Below are 22,500 nucleotides of genomic sequence, written 5' to 3'. Positions count from 1 at the left end.
AAAGTTCATTGCAAAATCCTCATATTACATTTCCGCCATGGCTATAAAACTCCCAAAGGTGCCAAGATTAGGCTCTGATACCATTTGTAATGTACTCAAGAAATTAAGAAGAGAATTGGGCAGAAAAGAGAATTTTATTACTCAAAGAAGTCGATACAACTACAATATCACTGTATGAATGGAATAGCTACACTATAAACTCCATAGTTAGCCTTAAGCTTCAATGATGGATTCCCTGTAACAAATGAATAGAAAATTAGGAAGGGAAGAAGAGAAGAGAAGGAGAGATCAACAGAGAGAATTGGAGGTGAGAAAATATCCATAAAATGTCTAAATGTCCTAGCTCCTAATCTGTTGGAGTATTTAGTTGAGCTGGAGTAAATCCTAAGCGTTGATCTCTTCTAATCTTCACTGTCCACCTCTTTGATATTCCAACCTCCGAGTTAGTGACGGAGTTTATTGATGCTGTACAGGAAAATCTCAATGTCTAGTGCAGGCGTCATAATCATACTCTGTGCAGGCATAATTGACTTTTGATGTGGTAATTTTTGTCATTAATCATATTGCTTACATTTGCAGGTTTGCGCTTGTGGATACATATACTCATCCTTTTCATTGCAATTGCTGTAGGTTACGCAGCAAGCAACATGATTCTTCCATGGGAGATAAACTCAACATTAAAAAAGATGAGCTTTACGCAAAAGTATTATTAGAAGACTATTTCTGGTACAGTGTTTTTGCTTTCTAGCTTAGATAGAAGAAATCTGGTGTTTTGAGTGCGCTTCACATGTTAGATGATCGATAATGGTCAAAAACAGACCTCAAGTATCACCTTTTTCTGAATTTCCTACCTAAACTATCAGGTGTGAGAATTTCCTACCTAAACTATCACCAATTTATTCGCAAAACACACCTCAACTATCAGTTGTTCACTTTTAATAAGGTGTGTTTTGCAAACTAGTTGTTGATAGTTTAGGTAGGAAAAGTGAAGAACTGATAGTTGAGGTGTGTTTTGCAAACTAATCGGTGATAGTTTAGGTAGAAAAATCTCAAACCTGATAGTTTATGTAGGAAACTCAAAAAAAGGTGATACTTAAGGTGCGTTTTTGACCTTCATTATTTTCTTACTGTATAAAACAAGTTGTTGAAATAGGTCAATCTCTTTCATTTTGCAAATTTATTTGGAATTGTCTGGCAAACAACAAGAGCCCACATGGTGAAATCATTTAACAATGAATTGCAGCCATGAAATAAAACGAAATATGAGAAATCTGTTGAAATAAGCATCCTTCTCAGCAAATAGATTTTATTTTTTAAGCTGCTTTCTGTCCAAGCTGGACGTCTGTTAGTGAGAAGGGCAATTGCGACCCAATGGACTAACGGTAAGGGGGGTCTTGAGACCAAAATAAAACGGAGGGTATAATTGTTCTATTTTTAATAGTTGAGAGGTGATTTTGGCCATTTTTTTCATTATATATGGTTGACTATTTCTAGAGCTGAGTATAGTAATTCTTATCTCACTGTCTAGCAATTTTGAATTCTAAAACTTTGTGGCTTATGTAATGTTGTGAGGTCATCAACAGATCACCATAAGCTACAAATTCTGAATATTTTTTTTGGTAATCAGTTACTTCTATTCAACCAAAAATGTTCAATACAAATTCTGAATATTGCTCTACAGGAACCGTTGACAAAGGAGAAGGCCAGCAATTGCTTAATTAGTCAACAAATATTCGATACGTCAGCGCTTTGCCACCCTGCAAATTCCACGCCAAAAAATTTCGCCGTATAAAAGTTCTGAAATTTTTTCCAAGAACTGAAGGACTTCAATATTGTAAATGTTTTTATTCTTCCCCTATAATGATAATATAAAAAGAAATATTCTAGATGGTGAACTGGTAATATTTTGTGCCATTATATATAAGTTGACTATTTCTAGAGCTTATAATACTAGTACTGTAATACTTATCTCACTGTCTAGCAATTTTGAATTCTAAAACTTTGTGGAATCATGTAGTGTCGAAGGTCATTACTGAGCGCATCAACAGATCACCATAAGATGCAAAATTTGAATATTGTTCTACAGGAACCGTTGACAAATGAGAAGGCCGGCAATTGCTTAATTGGCCAACAAATATTGGACTAAGTTGTGCCTATTAATTAATTAATGTATGTGATTGATCAATTAATAACGGTTGTGTATTTAATATGAATACAATAGAAAGGAAAGGAATCTCGATCGTGTCACAGGGAACAAATAATGTGGACCAACTTACACTAAGTTGACGATGCAACAAAAGTATTCCTGGAATAGTAAATTAAGGCATTCGGTCAGATCTAAAAGCAAGTCTGAAAATCATTCAGACCCTTTCTTGCTCTTTTATTTTCTTAATATTAAATTCTTATTATTATAAACATTTCTTTCTTCTCCAATCCATCTCCCTGCATAAGCACATCAACCATTGCAAAGGATTTCCTAACCTGCTTTTTCAATTTACTTGTATCCTTGCTCTTCTTGTTTCCCATAATTGCAGTTGAAGTTCATATACAACAGTTTAAATATTCTTCTGTCACAACTTCTGAGTGATGGCTTTAGACAAAGAAACTGTGACTGACCTGATATCTGACTTCCTTCAGATGAAGACACACTATAAAATTGTCCCTGAAGACTATGGTTATTCCAGTGAAAGGCAAGATCTCGATTTCTATCTGTGGGAGTTAACATACCTGTATTTTTTTCTCGATCTGCAAACCATCGCCTTCGCAGGTGATTGCGGAATCCTAGAATTCATTCAGAAAATGCACGAATTTTGGAAGACTGGTGGAGGTGCAGATGAAGATACAGGAATGGACGAATATTGCTTAGGTCAAAGAACAATTTGGAAGACTAAGCTGGAATTCAGAGGAAAATACCCCTTTCCCAAAATATCACCACTTTCATCAGCCAGCAAGGTGGATGATGATATCGATGTTCCTACCCCAGATTTGGTGATGAAATTTATTGATGTTGTACAAGAGAATCTCAATATTCTACTGCGGAGCAATGATCCACAATCATTGCTTTTTGTTCCCGAACCCAAGGACCAAATAGAAGAGGTTTTAAAGGAGTTGAAGTTACTGAGATTTTTTGTCCGCTTCCTTTCAAAAAAATGCATTGAGCCTCAAACCCGAAATACTTTTTTCAGTCACGTTTTAATTGTGGTCAGTCACGCAGCAATGGTTGCATGGTTGTATTTGCCAATCCATGGAAACCAAAGTCAAAGCTTGGATCCAAGTGAAATGAATGTTTTGCTTGCTGATCTCCTGCAGATGAAGAATAAGACAATCCTGCCAAGCATCCCCAAAATCTATATTGATGTTCTGCTAGCTTTGAAGTTGAAAGTACAATCAGGAGGGCTTCCCAATATTCAAAATCATGAGTGTGGTGCTGGCAATGGCAGTGTGGAGACTCTCGCACAGAATATGCTGGAGCTAACAACTGTTAGTAATCCATGCCAGATTGTTGCTTTGAACGCTCAAGTGGCGATCCTTCAGGAGATGCGAAACTTATTAAGAGACAATCTCATCCATTTGCCAGTACTGGATCTAGATTTTCCTTGTCAAGATATGGACACTGTTGTTGTTAATGCCGGGCTTCTAGTTTACTCATTATATGATATCAAGGGGGAGAAGGAAGACACGACATTGGAGGATGTCAACCGAGCACTTGGTCTTGATCTTCCGAGCAGCATTCAGCCTGTCAAGGAAATAATCTGCCTCATCATGCGAAAGGTGTTTCAATCTAATTTGTCAAGGATTCATGGGATAGGCTATGTTGATTTTCTTTTGAACAACCTGAAGGAGGTTCAAGGCCGCTATTCAGACTCGCTCACTTCTGTCATGAACCAGCTTCAAATCATTCAGAAGGAACTTGAGAAGGCACAACCTTTTCTCGAGGATGTTGCGGAAGAGCGACATAACAAGCACGAGGGACTTCAACAGTGGGCTACAGAACTGATTGGCAAAGCACATGAGGTGTAATATGTAATTGATGCTTGCATTAGGAAAGAAGTTCGTCAGTGGTGTCTTGACCGTTGGCTCTCGGATATCATCGAGGAGATTACTCTTATCAGGTAGAGGTAGAAATTCAGGAAAGGAAAATGTTAAACCCAGTACCACATGATACCATTGATACTGCCACTGCTCAAATGTCATCACATGAATTGCCTAAAACCCCAAGGATGAATGAAGAAACTGTAGGCTTTGAGGGCATGAGGGAAGAACTAAGAGACGAACTAATAAAAGGATGCAGAGATTCAGAGGCCATTGTCGAACAAAGTTATCAGGATTTACCCTATCATCTTAAGGCTTGCTTCCTTTATTTTGGAGCATTTTTAGAGGATAGAGTGATTGATGCTTCAAGATTAACAAGGTTATGGATAGCAGAGGCATTTATAAAAAGTTGTGAAGGCAAGAGTTTGGAGGACATAGCAGAAGATTACTTGGAGAATCTTATTGCAAGAAATCTAGTGATGGTTTCCAAGAGGTCCTATTTAGATGGTAAGGTCGAAGAATGTTGCCTTCACGATGTATTGCTCGAGTTCTGCAAGAGAAGAGCAATGGAGGAGAATTTTATGCGATGGATAAAATGGTAATATACAAATTAGCAGTACTTCAGTTTCTTTTTTTCAATCAATTAAGTATTTCCAGTCATATTTGAAAATTAATCTTATGATTTACTAACGTATATACTCACAGTGATCAGAATGCCAGTCCTTCTTCCAGTATTTACTCTAGCAAGCAGCATGGTCAACCTCGCTTGGCCTTTTGTGAAGTGGATACTTTTGTAGAATGGAGCTCGTCTTACTCATTTGTTAGCTCTGTACTTCTATGGCATGATATGTCATTTATTGAACCCTCACTTACTGGCCCTTTCCAGAATTTCAAGTTTCTAAAAGTGTTGCATTTGGAGCAATACGTTTATATTGATTCTTTCCTAATGGATCTAGTCCACTTGAGGTATTTCTCTGGAAGTACTTATGCGAGTTCAATTCCTTCATCCATATCCAACCTCTGGAACCTTGAACAATTCCTTCATCCATATCCAACCTCTGGAACCTTGAAACTTTCATATTGAAAAGAGGAAGCTCATATATGTCAGTACCCATTACAGTTTGCAAGATGGTTCAATCCAGACATCTTCATATTCCCTACTATCGCTTCCCTAGAAAAAATGTAAAAAAATTACATGAGGACTCCTCAAAACTTCATAATTTGAGAACTCTTTCCGCTCCATGTTTTTCTTGTATTGAGGATGCGGAATTGATGTTGAGGAAAATACCTAATCTTCTGGAACTGAAATTTCATTTCACTGGTGTTCGTAGCCAGAGGCGGATGGAGCACATTAATTAGGGGTTCAATTGAACCCCAAACTTTCAATGCAGGGTACAAATTTATGCGTAAAAATTTACTAAAATTACAATAAATAGTAGATATGAACTCATAACTTTAGACATATAATGGCTCAATGCTAAAAGATTAAAAGATTGAACCCCTAGAGTTTAAATCTTAAATCCGCCTCTATTCGCAGCGACTGTCAGTTTCCTTCATTGGATTTTCCAACACAGCTCGTGACACTAGACATTTCTCGTCTACACGTAGGTGACGGGCTTCATATTCCTGTATGCATCTCCATATCAAATCTAAAAAAACTGACACTACTGTCATTTGGGCTGGGTCTTCAACACTTATCAAACCTTGCTCAGCTTCAAAACCTTTGGGTGCTAGAACTGATATCCGTTGAATTTGATGATGGAAAATGGGAACTGAGCAATGATAGGTTCCCTTAACTCAAAGTCTTGGAATTAAAGAGTTGTTGGGATCTTAAAGAATGGACTGTCTCGGATGATGCATTTCCTAGCCTTGAACGCTTGGTGTTGTATTCATGCGGAGAACTTAATGAAATCCCTTCTTCTTTCGGAGACATCTCTTCTCTTAAGTACATTCAGGTGGTGTCTTGCAACGAATCTGTTGTACAGTCAGCCAGGGACACCAGAGAAAAGCAAGTTCAAAATCATCAAAATGCTGATTTCCAGCTCGAAATCGTGGAAAATAAATACAGGTATACTGCTGAGAAATACATCTGATTCATTTTCATTTTTAAACTCTGTCAAATGCATTTCTCTTACTATAAGAACTTGGATTTTACTAACTATTCCTTTTGTTTAAAGTTGTATTATTTACATTTAGTATGTTATTTTATTAAAGATATATAAAGCTTCTTGAAAAAGAAGTGTACCATCAATTAGGAAAAGAAAGATGAACATTTTAGCAATGAACTATGGAAGATGGATAAACTCATCAAAGCCTACGGAATTTCCTCCTGATTCGTATATTACTTGGTTGTAAGTACTCATCCGCAAATTGTTGGTTTTACAGATAATTTTTGAAGCAAAGTGGAGGAGCTGGTTACTGGACAGCTGGGACCTAAGGTTTAATCTATTTTCAACTGAAATTTCTGTGACTACTGGTTACTGAGTGATTTACTCATTGCTTCCCTTTTTTCTTTCTTTTAAACAAAGTACGAAGAGTTTGTAGCTGAAGCAATAGGGAAGATCATTCTGTCATAGTTTTGTTACTTTTTTCTTCAAATTCTGTAAAGATGACTGTCAGTTGTTGTGTCATTGCAAGCTACATTTCAGAGTTTAACGACAGAACAAGTTATTCATTCAATCCTTAATGTTTGGTAAAATTCATCACATTTTTTTTGATTCCTGAGGTGACTGGAAGTAGCCGATTACCGTGAAGAGTCCCACATCAGGATATTAAAGGATGAGTGGTCTCTTTAATAAGGCTTAGGCAATTTGAGTTGAATTAGGCCCAAGGTCCATAACAATTACTTACTCTTTGCTTATATGCTTCGAGTTCTTAAAGGTCGGTCATGATACCTTTTACAAAAATGTGAGAATATAAAGTATATCTGTTCAGATGTAATCTTGTTTCAATGGGAAAGAAGGCAAGTGTTCTAGTCTTAGAGGAGGAAAAGGCGTTGTAACACTTCAGCTCGCAGTGCTGGCTTGCTGGAAGAAAAGGCGCTAGGCAAAATGGGGACTGAAGCGCTTAAAAAATGGGCCTTGCAGTTTTTATGTATGTACATTTTATTATAAAAAATCACAAAATTGGAAACAGAAATTTAGAATTCACATTTAGCGAGAAAATTTCTTCAACTCCTCCTAATTAATATCTTATGAGTAGCTAAGACGTTAAGCTGCATACGTCCCCGCTGCATAGTGAATAGAGAATAATCCGAGTACGACTGTTTGAACTCATATTTCATCAAAGCACTTGACAATTTCGCAAACCAACACCTTGGAGCTTACTTCAAAACATACAAAGATTTCCGGAGTCGACATACTTGCCCCGGATTAGGAATGTGGAATCCCGGTGGCAATTTCAAATAAACCTCCTCCATAAGGTCACCGTACAAGAAGGCATTATGCACATCCATCTAATGCAACTCCCAATTTCGCGCAGCCGCAACTGCCAGGAAGGTCCGAACGGTTACTACCTTAGCAACCAGAGCAAAAGTTTCGTTGTAGTCAATTCCTTCCTTCTGTTTATTTCCAAAGATGACCAAACGAGCTTTATATCGCTCGATTGTGCCGTCAGAGTTGTACTTGATTTTGTACACCCATCTACATCCGAGTGCTTTCTTATCCGGTGGCAAAGTTTCTAGTGTCCATGTTCCATTATCCTCCAACGCTTGGATCTCTTGCTGACTGGCTATTTTCCAATGTTCCTTTTTATTTTTATTATCTTATTTAAATAGAGTGCCAAAAAGATGAAGTTTTTAGCCACGAAAGTTATAAACTTGTAAAAGCCTATTCCTTATCAACCAAGTGAACCAAAATACTCCAACAAAAAAAAAAGTTACAAAACTATCTTTAGCGCAGTATTTTACTGCACTAAAGAATTTTTTTTTTTTTTTGCATATTTTCTTCGCACTATAGCTAGCACTAAAATAAAAAAAAATTTGGTAAACTTTTTTTTTTTTTTTTTTTGCAACACTTAGTAATCAGAGCCTACTTAGTGTTTTTTCCATACTTTGACTAATGATTAGCCGTGTGTCAAGACTCCGAAACTTCAATATTTTATATAGAACCTGATATTTTTTTCTGCGTACAATAATGTAGGCTCAATACATCAAGGATACGTAGACGTTCGGATCGTCATTTTAGGGGTTCAAAAGGTGCCCGAAGTAAGTTTTGTTTGAAAAAACTTAGTGTTTTTTCCATACTTTGACCAACGATTAGTCGTGTGTCAAGACTCCGAAACGTCAATATTTTATATAGAAACGATATTTTTTTGCGTACAATAATGTAGGCTCAATACATCAAGGATACGTAGACGTTCGGATCGTCATTTTAGGGGTTCAAGGTCGAAGTAAGTTTTGTTTGAAAAAATTTAGTGTTTTTTCCATACTTTGACCAACGATTAGTCGTGTTAAGTAGACACACGACTAATCGTTGGTCAAAGTATGGAAAAACACTAAGTTTTTTCGCACAAAACTTACTTCGGCACCTTTGAACCCCTAAAATGACGATCCGAACGTCTACGTATCCTTGATGTATTGAGCCTACATTATTGTACGCAGAAAAAAATATCAGGTTCTATATAAAATATTGACGTTTCGGAGTCTTGACACACGACTAATTGTTGGTCAAAGTATGGAAAACACTAAGTTTTTTCAAACAAAACTTACTTCGGGCACCTTTTGAACCCCTAAAATGACGATCCGAACGTCTACGTATCCTTGATGTATTGAGCCTACATTATTGTACGAGTTAAAAAAAATATCAGGTTCTATATAAAATATTGACGTTTCGGAGTCTTGACACACGACTAATCGTTGGTCAAAGTATGGAAAAAACACTAAGTTTTTTCAAACAAAACTTACTTCGGCCACCTTTTGAACCCCTAAAATGACGATCCAAATGTCTATGTATCCTTGATGTATTGAGCCTACATTATTGTACGCAGAAAAAAATATCAGGTTCTATATAAAATATTGAAGTTTCGGAGTCTTGACACATGACTAATCATTAGTCAAAGTATGAAAAAAACACTAAGTAGGCTCCGATTACTAAGTGTTGCAAAAAAAAAAAAAAAGTTTACCAAATTTTTTATTTATTTTAGTGCTAGCTATAGCGCAGTAAAATACTGCGCTATGCAAAAAAAAAAAAAAAAAAATTCTTTAGTGCAGTAAAATACTGCGCTAAAGATAGTTTTGTAACTTTTTTTTTTGTTGGGGTATTTTGGTTCACTTGGTTTTTTATTGAGTCATTTTGGTTCCGGACTCGTGTTAAGTAGATGTAAGTACACATGAATATATAATTAATTGGATTAGTATAATACCGAGTGTTTATAAATTATTTTCCATAAATATATGGACAACTAATTCTCTTATGACTTTTGGAATAGGAAGAAAATAACTAGTGCAAAATTATTTGCAATTATGGAACATTGCTCTTTCACGCACAAATTTTGTGCGTGAAAGGCCAAACTGTTGTTTTTCCAGTTTGGTCCTTTCACGCACTAAATTAGTGCGTGAATACTACTTATGTTTTTTTTTTTTTTTTTTTTTTTTTTTTGTATTAGTTTGGTTCAACTTTTTTTTTTTGTCCTACAAAAGTCGCGGATTCATTTAAATGAACACTAAGGCATGTCTAGTGCAAAGTAAAATATCTGAGAGAAGCCATTTTTTATTATCTATTGGTCTTGAACTGTAAAACGTATAGTCCTCAAGGGAAATACCTTAATCCAGATAGGGAGAGACAAAAACTTTTTGTAGTAATTTATTTATGTTTTGTAGCTCTAAATATTATTGTCCATACTAGTTTTGAACTATTAACTCATCGAGTTTCCTTTTAACAGATTACGGAGAGTTGGTAGCAGGAGAAATTTGGGAGATCACCATGTAACTTTTTAAGTAGCTTTTTTCTTTATTAAACACAGTAAAATTGTCCTCCTGTTGTTGCTTTCAATGTAAACTACATTTCAGAGTTAAACAATTTATCCAGTCAATCGTTAATGTTTGGTGCTGTGAACGGTTTCACTCTTTTCTCTTTTTCTTATGAGTTATGCCACGTTTGTGCGTCTCATAATTTCACCAAGATGTAGTGTTGTTTGTTAAAATCTTGCTTCTACATTATACAATGCTTTCTTTGCTCTTCTTCTACCTATTTCTTTCCTGCGAAATGCCAGTTTTGTGAAGAAATAAAGTTGATTTTTTGGAGGTAGGTACAAAAAATTCTAGATATTTAGTATGAGATCTAGAATAATCTAGTGTAAGATCTTAGATAATTATCTTAAAGAAAAATCTAGATATTCTAGAATAGTGGTAGAAGATAAAGTTTACTAGATTTTTTCTTATAGATGTATCTAGAATAATTTCTAGAACCATCCCTACACAAGTATAAATAGGAGTGGCCTTAGTCATTTGTAATCAAGCCAAGTTAACCCAACACAACCCACTTCAAAGCAATTCAAGTAAACACTTCCTTTCCAAAGCTTCCTCTTCTTTAGTTGAATCTTCCGATCTTAGTTAACGATCTTGGGCTAGCAGAAGGTCTCCCCGATTTATTTTTCTTCTGCTATATTTCTCTACAAGTTTATGTCCTCAACTTGGAAAATCCTTCTTAAACTTTAATTATATGTTATGTAAATTTCCTGAAGATCATACGACAGTAAAGAAGCAAACCTGAACTGTGGTGACAACTTTAGTGTCAGTTGAAACATATCAGAATAACAAATCCAGAGTAGACGATGTTGAGAAGTTTCATCATTTGAATCAAAGTTGTATATTTACCTATGGGACATCTTACCCATGAACAGACTTTCTAGACTCTTAAAACAGACATCTGTAGGTGATAGATAAACTGGATAGATATTGGTCAGCATTCTGGAGTCACAACAACTATCGAAGCATGATATATTAGGACTTTTTGATGGTACAGGTACAGCTTCCTGAGGTTTTTTTCAATCACGTCACTTCCCAACATTTCTTTTGCGTATATATGCCTTTAATTCAAGTAAATATAGTGTCTGTCTGTCGGATGACTGCAAAAATGATCTATTGCTTTTCCTACGATTCCGTCTAGGATCTCTCCTTGTTCTTGCAGCTATTTGAAGCATTCTTCTTGAGTCAGGATTCTATATCAAATAGAAGGTGTACCTACTTTTGCATAAGAAGGAAACCAAACATTCCCAAAAGTTTTAGTCTCTTCGGTTTGCGTCTTCAGAAGTGATCTGTGTAAACTAATAATTGGACGGATTAAGTGAATTACTTAGAGATAGACCGAATCAGTCAATTCGAGTCCTGCAGCAGTTGTTTTTCCCAATGACTAGTCTAAATTCCTTTTTGAAATCTATATCTATATCTATATCAATCTATATTTTTTGAAATCTATATCTATATCTATATCAATCTATATAGAATAGGAGAAGCAAAACATTTATAGGGTGACAAGTGTAAGCATTAGAAAATTCCAATAAAAAATAAAAATATAAAAAAATGCCAAACCAGGAATATCCCATTTAATTTAAAACTTCAGAATTTGACTTAGAATTAACCGTGAAGCGGTTATAAATTTAATTAACCGTGCATTAAGTTCTGATCATAAACCAAAGGAGACCTGGCAGCGGCCATAATCACGAATGCACTTGGAGATCTTTATTGAATTGGAAAACTTTAGAGGTCCATCCATAATCCATTCTTAATCAATTTTGGTCTTCATCGTTATGCATTTTTTTTTATTTTTTTAGCTTGACTGGATTCTGGGCTTACTGTTGATTGTTTTATATTTGAAGTTTGTACCACTACTAGGTATGGTAAATATTTCAGATGAATGCAATATAAGTTATTTTTTTGTTTATCCAGATTTAAGATTAAATGCCTACTGCAGTAATATGTGCAGTTTGACTTTAAAATGAGAACTTTGGTTGAGGAGTTTCAAGATCGCTTCTCTAATTTCTTCTGGATCGAATTGTGGTGTTTGGTACAGATATTATTGGTGGAAGAGTTCAGTGATTTAAGATAAAATGGTAAAGAAATTTTTTTGAAAAAAGGGACAGTTTAATCATGGTGGTTTACGAATACACTTTTTATAGAAATGGAGGAAAACTACACAACACACGTTCTAACACTTTCTCTAACTCTTCTTCTTTGTTTTCTTCTGATTTCAGATTTCAATTTCTCTGGAGAGTCTATGTTCACAAGAAATAATAAATCACTTTGATTAAAGTTGTGCATACTATCTTACGGGAAAACCAATGAATCGTGGTCTTTAATATATATATATATATATATATATATATATATATATATATATATATAAAGGAAAACCAACCGTTCCTAAGCAAAGAATCTCACCTTCTCGATTCCAGCGGTATGTAGTTATTATTGGTTGTTCTACATTTCTTGATGAGTGAATGGATTTAGATTTAACTTTATAGATGTATTGATGATTTATTGAGGTTTGAATTTTACATATTCAGAAAATAGTGTCTTTCGTGAAGTCAATTAAGATGAAAGTACCTTGGAGTTGCAATAGTGTTTGCAGTTCTATATAGGTGCAACTGTGCAAGTGGAAGTAAACCAGACTGCTTGGGGATGACTAAAGGTTGAACAGAGGTTGACACGCCATTTGTTACAATCTCACTCGGACACTTGTCAAAATTTGGATTGAAGCTATAAGTTTCCGTTTATCATGCGTATTGATTTTACAATTTTTTTTTTGATATTGAATTAATACTTTAATTATGTATATCTGTATCTTTCACGTTTTTATGTTTATTTTCTTCATTTATATTTGCAGTTGGATCTATTGATATTTTGATGATGTAATGTTCAATTTGTTGATTAATTATGTAATGTTCAATTTGTTGATTAATTCCAGCTCTGATATGTTTGAATTTGTTAACAAGAGAACACCAGTTTAGACAAAGATACAATTTCCTTAATGTGTATGTGAAGAGATTAAATTGCCATTTTTAGAAGCATTGAGTGATTTATTGAGATGTTGAGTTAAAGAATGAGAATTAGGGTGTTAGAGAGGACGCAACCATTTAATTTTTGAAAATCTTTCAAAAATATACGGTCCAACACGACATATTACACTCACACAATCATGTTCTTAGTTTAGAGCTTTATACTAACTTTTTTTTTTTTTTTTTGCAACAATATTTATATACCTGATCAAGATAAAAATATGGGCTCATTTTAATGATAAGCCATAACCAAATGATACATGGACAATTTGCACGATTGTCCTTATTTGGGGGTGGACTTTAATTGTTTGCCCTCAAATTGTTTGTCTTTAATTTTTGCCCTTAGGGTGTGCTTAGTACCTCTTTAAAGTGATTGAAGAACTTTTAGCATTATATAGTTCAGTGTAGTTTTGTTAGTTTTTATGGTAAAAGTTCATCCGCACTCAGTGCTTATACTAAAGCATAAGTATTAATTTAGTATTAAGTTAATTAAGGTGAAGATATGACTCCCTTCGTTTTAATTTGTTTGTCTATCTGGTTTTAACTTAGCACGGAGTTTAAGAAAGTAAAAAAGACTTGAATGTTGTGGTCTTAAACTAAATATATATAGAATGTACCAAAATGACCTTTAATTTTATGGTCTTAAACATGGCATGTGGAAAGTTGTAACTAAAGAGTTGTCAAAAAAGGAAAAAGACATTCTTTTTTAAACAGACTAAAAAGGAAAGTAAGACAAACAAATTGAAACGAAGGAAGTAATAAATTATGATTCAGTGATAAAAGTGTATGATTCATATGTCATCGATACATTAGGTTTGTGTAAACACCAAAATGAGTACGGGTAAGTTTTACCGTCTTTAATTCATAATTTTTTGGTTCATGAGTACATTGCGCAGGAAGCAAAATAACAAGTACAATTTTATTGAAGTAATTAGATTTAATGTTCTTAAACAAATATGATAATATATCATATTAATTTTCTTTATATTAACAGCGCATCGTGCGGGTACGAATACTAGTATTAAAAAGAGGATAGTATGGCCTAAGATTGTGACAAGTGGTGGCGTAGGATTATGACAAGTGGTAGTTTTAGGACAAAAAATAGTTAATTAGTTATTAGTTATTGTTTTGAATTTAAAAATAATTAAAAAAAGAAAGTTCCCTAAACTAAACAACCCCACCAAACCCACATTTTAAAAAACAAAAATTAACTTAAACGGGTTTGCACAATTTATGTAAGAGACAGAGATAAAAAGAGACATGCCCCAAAATATTAGAGCCAAGCAAACCCCCAATCAAATAATGGGGTGAGCACGTTCTACATGTTGCTATTGTTTCCTTTTTTTTTTTTTTTTTTTTTTTTTCAATTACATATTGCTATTGTTGAAGAAAATAAATTTTAAATTGGCAAATGATACATATCTTCATAAGTAGTGAACGATTTAACAGTTCCACAAAATTGGGAGATTGACCCCTCACGTTGTTGACCCCTCACGTTGAGAGGGGTTATTTACTTCTTTTTTTTTTGGTAGTTGTGCATCGAATTAAATCTAATTTGAATTCAAGTAAATATTTCAGATTGAAAGTGGTTACTTTTTTGAATTTGAGCTTAACGTGGTTGCTTAAAACGGCTCATGCACGTACATTTTATCTCTACACACTCATAAATCTAATGAAAAGAATGGATCTCTACTTCTTTTGTGTCATGTTATTTGCTGAATTGCTTTCGTTCTTTATATTTGTATCTTCTTTTCTTTAGAGATGGACAGGTTAATAGATGTATAGCTGAACAAAACTTGGATATAGCCTCAGAGAAAGAAGTGAAAGTACAAGAAGTGGGAGAAGAAGTGCAAACCTTCCATACTCAAATCATTTCAAACTTTCTGATAATACTACTATCTCACAAGATGATTCAAGATGCTTTGGTGAGTTTCTCAACTGTGTTAATAAGTCATATCTTAATTGATAGGACAACACTGAATTTTTCTACGTTGTGTTACTAATTGCTCCATGTATACATGTTACATTGATGTGAAGGACAAAAGAGATAACAAATGGCAAATACATACATTGAAAAATCAATAAAATACAATGTTTTTTGCTTTCATGTTTGAAAATTCTTAAATTATTCAGTTTCTACTCACTTAGGAGAAGACGTTACACATGTCAGATCTAAAGCTATTTGTTTTGACATCAAATCATCTATTTGTTTTCTCTTTTTTTTAATCTGGTAATATAAAATTACGTTGAAATATTACAAACTAAATATCTAAGACATCATGTAAAGGGTTAAAGGAAAACCAGGAAGAAATAGAGACACGTTTAATGTCAGATATCATAGTAAATCATTTGTATCACTTATGTAAACTCATATGTGAGTTTCTTAATATAAGGGAGAGTATTAGAGAATTTATTCATTTTTTTAGTTCTGATGTTTGTAATTAGTTTATTTATTAGGTTTTTCACTGAGTCATCCGTAACAATTCATGAAAAATTATAATACAAGTCTACGAACATAGTTTCAAAGTTCATCTTCGTATTTGTCAAAAGTACAATAATAGCATTATAGAGAAGGAATAAATACTTCATCTCTCAAATATATATTGGCAAATAATGGAAGAACAAGTGTTGAGTAATGAATAATAAAGGAGTAGAAGAATAAATAGTAGATGTAATATATAAGGGGAACAAAAAGACAACAAGAGTAGAAATCAATAATTTAAGTCTGAATACATAATATAGTAATTATTAAACTTTTTTCAATATAGGTTTATTCGTTTGGTTTTTATCCATCTTTGAGTTTTCTAAATTTAGAGTGGTAATGGGAAGTTATCAGTTTTTTGGTTAATATATGATAACAAACTTCAACGTTGTTTAATTAAGTGTAGAAATGTATAAGTATTTTTACCATAATTAGTTAGTACTATATCTTATGTAAGTAATTTGTATTTATTTTCTATTAAAAATTTGAAAAAAATGTAAATTCTATTTTTTTGATATAAGTTTTGGTCATTTGCTTATAGGTAAAACAGTTTTAGTCAATCACTAATTCGTATGATCTATTTCTGGTGTACAATTTTTTATTTCTATTTTATCGGTGTAAGTGCTTGAAACTAAACTATTTGAAATCTAGAATATTGAAAGCACAATTTATATCAAATTGTGTAGATTCGGGAACCTCACAATTTCGCATGTCCTAAGATTAGGGAGCGGACAGGAAAAAAAAAAGTAAGGGATAATTTCAGAGACCTATTTTCAGGTTTCACTCCGTAACACTTATTTTACGGTTTACAATATTACGCTTACCTCCCCTATGTGGATATTTCTTTGTGAAAATTCTTTAATATGCTTAATATTAATGTTAGAAAATTGAAATATGACAACTTTGCCCTTAAATTCTTTTGTCGACAAAATAATTTGAACTCTTTTTACTTAATGAATTGGAAGAATATCTTATTTAATAATTTTATTAAAGAATAATAAACACCTTTGTTGCTGCCTACGAATAACAAAATTCAATAAGCATTGATTCAAAGTCAAAGAATTTTTCATGTCCACTTTGTCCATAAAGATAGAAAATTAGTTTAATGTGTTCAAGTGGGTATTTGCGATTTTGTCTTCTCATCACTTCTCTCTTATACTCTCTCTATCGACAATTCCTTTTCTCGTGTCTTTATCTGTTTGTTTCCTATTCTCCAATTGTTAATTTACAGGCAAGTTCTTGGAAAATAATAAGGTGACCCTTGCAGTTGAAGATAATTATAAACAAAGTTGACCAAAGCAATCAAAAGCGAAATTAATAGTAGCAAAATAATCCTTTTTATCAACATTAATCAAAAACTAAAGATCGATTTTGCAATTGATTAGTGGGCATGCTCTCTATTACCTAATCAAATTTAAATTGATAAGTGGACACGCTAAAATAGGAGCTCAATCCTATGTATTTGTTGCATTTTAAATTGTGCTGCTTGTTTCTTGGATTGAAGACCTCGAACCGTTGCCCCTTTTGTGAGTTTTTTATTTTTCAAAATACTGAATTAAAGAGTTTTGAAAATCGATTATTGATATTTGAAAGTGACAAATTAACGTGGTAGGGACACAATTGATTTTAGTCTATCACTGGTGGTGGATTTTTGGTGGAAATCATCATTGATTTTTACAGGGTAAATTGGGAGAGATGATACTCATAAATCCAGGCTCAGTTTGTGTGTTATATTTATCTATTGAATTCTAAAAGTTTTTGGCTTTTAGGTAACTATGGGAAGAGTATTTTAGTAAGGGCAAAATTTTCATATTGTAGTTTTTTGAAATTAATAATAAATAAATAAAAGAATTGTTAAAAAAAAGTTATAATAAGGGAGATAAGCGTAACATTGTAAATCACAGGGAAGGTAAGTGTTATAGAGCGAAACCTGAGGGGAGGACTTACTACTACCCTTAAAATTTTAAGAAAAATTTAAAATAAGAAAACTGGCTTTTACCCTTAAAATTACCTGCTTGTGTTAAAGAAAAGTTAGAGAACGTGCATTGCCCATGCTACATGCATGGACCAGTGTTGTGCCAGTTATTATACATACTAGTATACGTACCCGTGCGATGCGCAGATTGTTTTGAACAAAAAAGAGCGGAGAGAGATAATAGAAACGAATGTATATGAACCATGTGTGACATACTGCAGAAATTTTATATTCTCATTTTTCTGGATCAGTCTTATTTCAAATGATGGTTAGCTAATTTTCATGAATAAAATAATATAAAGGTCTTGTAAGAAATAAATATATTGAATTATCCGTCGCAAAGTTGCCAAAGTTGCACCACACTGATCTTTAAATTCCTTCGACAAATAGTAGTTGAAACAGGAGATTGTAAGTTTAGCAACGAAAAATTACATCAAAATTGTATTTTTAAGTAACCAAGACCTTCTCCTCTTAGTTTGTTCAACTCAAAAATTGGCCAAGCTTCTTGGGCAGTAGTAGAGGTGATACCCTTCCTCTGTACATCTCATATTCCCAGAAAATTTTCAGAAGGTTATGATTCCTGTAGTCATCACACACACATACATACACAAAAGAACATCATGACAACTCTCTTGAAACCAATGCAACACGTAAAGGAAACATGATAACAAATTAAAAATTGACAACTTCTTATCAAATCCATTACCAAATCTGCCGCTCTTTCAAGACTTCATCAAGCACAACATGCTTCTTTGTAAACACAAACAGATTGGAGGAAAAGATTAAACTTTTTAATTAGCGCTTATGTTCTTCATGATCCATCTTATTATTTTTCAGTTTTCTCATATGAGTACTGAGTTGACCTCCCCGTGCCTGTGAAGTTGTGAGCATCAAAAAGATAAAGGTGGATTCATATATAAAGTACTCAAAGTCAGTGGGAACTTTTTAACTCCCGATGCTTTCATTTAATTTAGAGAGATTATGCCAATAGAACTCATAAATTTTGAAGTTTTCACCTCTAATATTCCCTTCATCCGAGAGGTCATCCAATCGTATTTATGTTATTTCATCCGTGTTCAATAAAATTTCATCTAAATTATAGCCTCATCATTTGAAGAAAAAAGGAGTGAAAGTCTAAAGCTTTGCGAGTAAATAAAGAGGTGCACAACTGTCCTTTTTTTTACATTTACGTCCATAGGACGCTGAGATGCTTCATGGTGCCTTACAGTAACATTTCGTCTTTGGGCTTGTATAGGACCTATGGCAATTACATCAAATATACTTAGATGCCTTAAAAATGATACTCTCAGTTCCACATATTCTGAAGTGAAGAGCAAGGTCCCTTATAACCACAGAAAATATTGTTCTTCCACGTAGTTTTCTTTATTATAAAAACTACAGAAAGAAACATAAGAAAATAAACAAATCTCAAGCAAAAAGGTTTAACAAATATAAGATTTCTTCACCCAAAGATCGAGAATTTTGGATTACGTAGCGCAATGCACTACCTCTCGCATTCAAGAAGACCAAGTTGTTAAAATGTACTACAATATGAATTCTATACGATGAAAAATATAATGCAAATTAAGGTAAACATGACATGATTTAGCCATAAGCGGTTAATATTTGCGAGTAAACATGACATGATTTAGCCTAATGATCTTTCCATAGATCACCCAAGATCCAGATCATGAATAACAATTAGCAAATTAAATACATATATAATAACAAAAACAACTACGACCATTGTCACTACTAAAGCATAGAAAAAAAAAAATACCAGTAAGAGTCTCAGAAAAGCAATAAACTGTAAGGACCTTTATTAGACAGTAAGAGTCTCAGAAAAGCAATAAACTGTAAGGACCTTTATTAGACATGAACAGTAAATAGAGACAGCAGGCTGTACCTATGAAGGAGAGAAGAAATGAGAAGCCATCATTTTGAGATATGAAATTCCAAAAGACGTGAATCGCTGCAATAAACCAATTTTCTTACTACCAACTTGTGAGCTTGTGGATCTTTCCTCCCCATAGACCCTGCAAGATAAAATCCAAAATTGGAATAAATTAAATTTCTCTCATAATTCTTTTTGGTTGAAAAAAGTTATCAGATGCAAAAGTACAAAGTGACAAAGTGTTTCCTATTCAACATCAGTAGTTTCCCATAAAAGATGCTTACAAATGCAGACTGAGATTACACTTTGATATATGCAACTTTCAGAATGAGAATTTATTTACCACGACTCCCAAGTTAGCAATATAAGCAAGAGTATATCCTAGAGGAATACCAGAAACATAGTAAGATCCCAATTCGATATAAGCCACTAAACCTTGCCATCCACCTCCAATAGCAACAACTGCAAAACAATATTTTCCACAAGCAGATCACAATAAGAAATACAAAACGACGAAGGCACTTTCAACAATAGAAATAGTAAAAATAGAATAAAAGCAACACCTGATATTACAGGCTGAACACTGTTACGAAGCATGGTTATTTCGAGAAGCCAAGCAAGGTCAGCAATGGCTCGCTGTAAATCCTTGATGTTTGTGAAAAGAATGGCCTGATGATTTCTTACTGCCAGTACTAATATCGTGCAGAGTATCCCAATGAGGAGCGATTGAAACACTGTGTAAACCCCAAGTATATGTATTTGCCCATCACCAATCAGTCTGCACAGGGTCTCCAAAGCACTCCCCACGGCCAACTACACAAATATTACAACAAATACTTAAATAAGACACTAAAAGTACAGAAACATCGATTAGATCATGACGGCTGACTATTCTTTAAACATGCCTTCAGTCCTATAAGTGAGCTAATGATAACATTTTACACGTCGGTGGTCTTATTTTGCTAAAGAGTTTGTAGTATACCTCAAATACAGCATCCTTTAAAACATTTGCTAACTTTCTGATCATTTTTGTTGCACCCCGATCCCACGTCATCAAAGAAATTTATTAAACTTTATACATTACCAAACCAACAGAATTAGCAGTACCCTAATTATGTCATCTTAGTTGCACGGCTAAATTAAGTAATGCACATTTCATAGCATATGTAGATACTTACATGTCCATTGAGTGAGAAAACTAATTTCAAGAGTCCTCTCATGGTTCAGTTTTAAGCTCAGGCTGCCCAATAATAAATTAGCCATTCAAAATTGAAAGAGAAACTTCTTTAAGTTTTTTTGTAGATCTCTGCTTTTAGTATGTCCCATAATTCCCAGGGAAATCACATTATTTTGAAGTGCAACATTAACAATTCAAACCGAACGTTGCTTCGATTCATCGTGTATTCTACATTGCTCCGCCAGGAGGAAATCATGTTGCTATGAATAGAGTAACCACAAGAATCTAAGAATCTATCACATAATTAACATTGTTACTTACCACTATTGCGTTCTTTGCACTTCTCTTCCTCTTTGTTTTCTGATTCAAACATGCCTTTTACCACCTCTTTGGGAGCTCTTCTGTCACGACCCAAATCATGGATCATGCGGGCACCCACACTAACCCGCCCTGGTGGGCGAACCCTTGTATAACTACCTTAATTTGATACAACATGCGGAATAAATACTTTTATTATAAGAAATTTCCAAAATCTGGTCTAGACTCATACAAGAGCTTCTAAGAAGTTTACAATTTGAATAGATAACGGACTCAACCGGATACGACTTGTTTAAGGATAGAAGAACAGAATCTAAGGAGAGACTCGGGGTTGCAATAGCTCACCCAAACGTCTTTGACGAATGCCTCGAAACGGTCGTGAGACTCGAACATCACTCGAAAATAACTCTACACTCTGAAGGAGTGTAAAGAAGAGTAGTATGAGCACAACACTAGGCTCGTAGGTATCATAGGCCGACAATGGTTAGTTCACGCATATAAACAAGAAGCAACTAACAAGTAAGCAGATAAGTAATCAAACACGATCACACATCTAGCACATGAGAAAGTCTTGCATTAACGATAGTCACGGGGATCTCAATATCTCGGATTATAAGCCTAGGGAGAATTCTATAAACCTCGATTCCATCCGACCTTTAAAATAAATACTCACAAACAACAACTCAAGAATTCACAAATCAAGAATCAATCGAGAATGTGCCATGCAATGACATGAATGACCATTCAAATGGAGTGCTATGCAATGCAATGTCGTGCTATGCAAATGTTACGCAATGCGGTAGTCACCTCTCACACTCCACTCCCGTACACACATGCTACGGCAATGCCTCATAGTCATGACCCATGGGGACCCGCGAAGTCCATGTACCACTCGCTCCGAATATAACCTCGGATCACGAGCACACTCTCACGATCCCGCAGAAGACCTCGGCGAAGTCCCGGACACTCCATCGTTCCCGCAAGAAACCTCGGGCAACAAACACTCACAATCTCCCGTGAAACTCGAGTCTCTGTCAATACTCTCAATCTCCCGTGTAAACCTCGAGTCTCTCTCGTCACTCTCGATCTCCTCGGCAAAACCTCGGAGTCTCTCAATCACTCGTCCTCACCATTATAACAACATAAGAGTAATATGAAAGCATGTCATGCATGATATCGTCCTCTCAATTATATCACCAATATGCAATAAACAAGTACAAGTCATATTATTGCCCACGGCTCAATCATCAATATTACCCTTCCCTTTCATAAGGTGAGGGAGCTAGTATGCGATAAAGATAATAACTAGGTGATAATTACATCACATAGCACATAGAATATGGGATGCATGCCTCGCATGGAATCAACCTCAATAATCACCGCAATCATAGGTTCAGATTCATACTAGGAATTGCAATTCAATATTCAATTCTCGGTAATAACCTTCCTCTTCCATATGACCGGTGGGATAACAAGAGAGAGAGAATTATATCAAATACATGAAATCACAATACAATGACAGCTCACATAACAATATCGTAATAATGGCGACGAGCCCACATAACAAAGCATCACAATAATGGTGACAAGCCCACATAACGTAGCAATACCAACCTAGATGGAATTTA

The 22,500-nt window shown here is 34.4% G+C and overlaps 1 long non-coding RNA gene and 1 pseudogene across 1 annotated transcript; both read left to right on the top strand.

Moving 5' to 3' along the window:
- Positions 1-2,637: 2,637 nt before the first annotated feature.
- LOC132066120 (late blight resistance protein R1-A-like) overlaps positions 2,638-22,500 on the top strand; it is a 100,407-nt pseudogene continuing 80,544 nt past the window's right edge.
- Positions 5,569-6,711, top strand: LOC132067509 (uncharacterized). Its single transcript, XR_009417160.1, has 2 exons — positions 5,569-6,100; positions 6,418-6,711. It is a non-coding gene; the product is annotated as an uncharacterized LOC132067509 (long non-coding RNA).

Source organism: Lycium ferocissimum, chromosome 8 (assembly GCF_029784015.1).
Source record: "Lycium ferocissimum isolate CSIRO_LF1 chromosome 8, AGI_CSIRO_Lferr_CH_V1, whole genome shotgun sequence".
NCBI classification, from domain to species: Eukaryota; Viridiplantae; Streptophyta; class Magnoliopsida; order Solanales; family Solanaceae; genus Lycium; species Lycium ferocissimum.
This window is presented reverse-complemented; position numbering and strand designations above follow the sequence as displayed.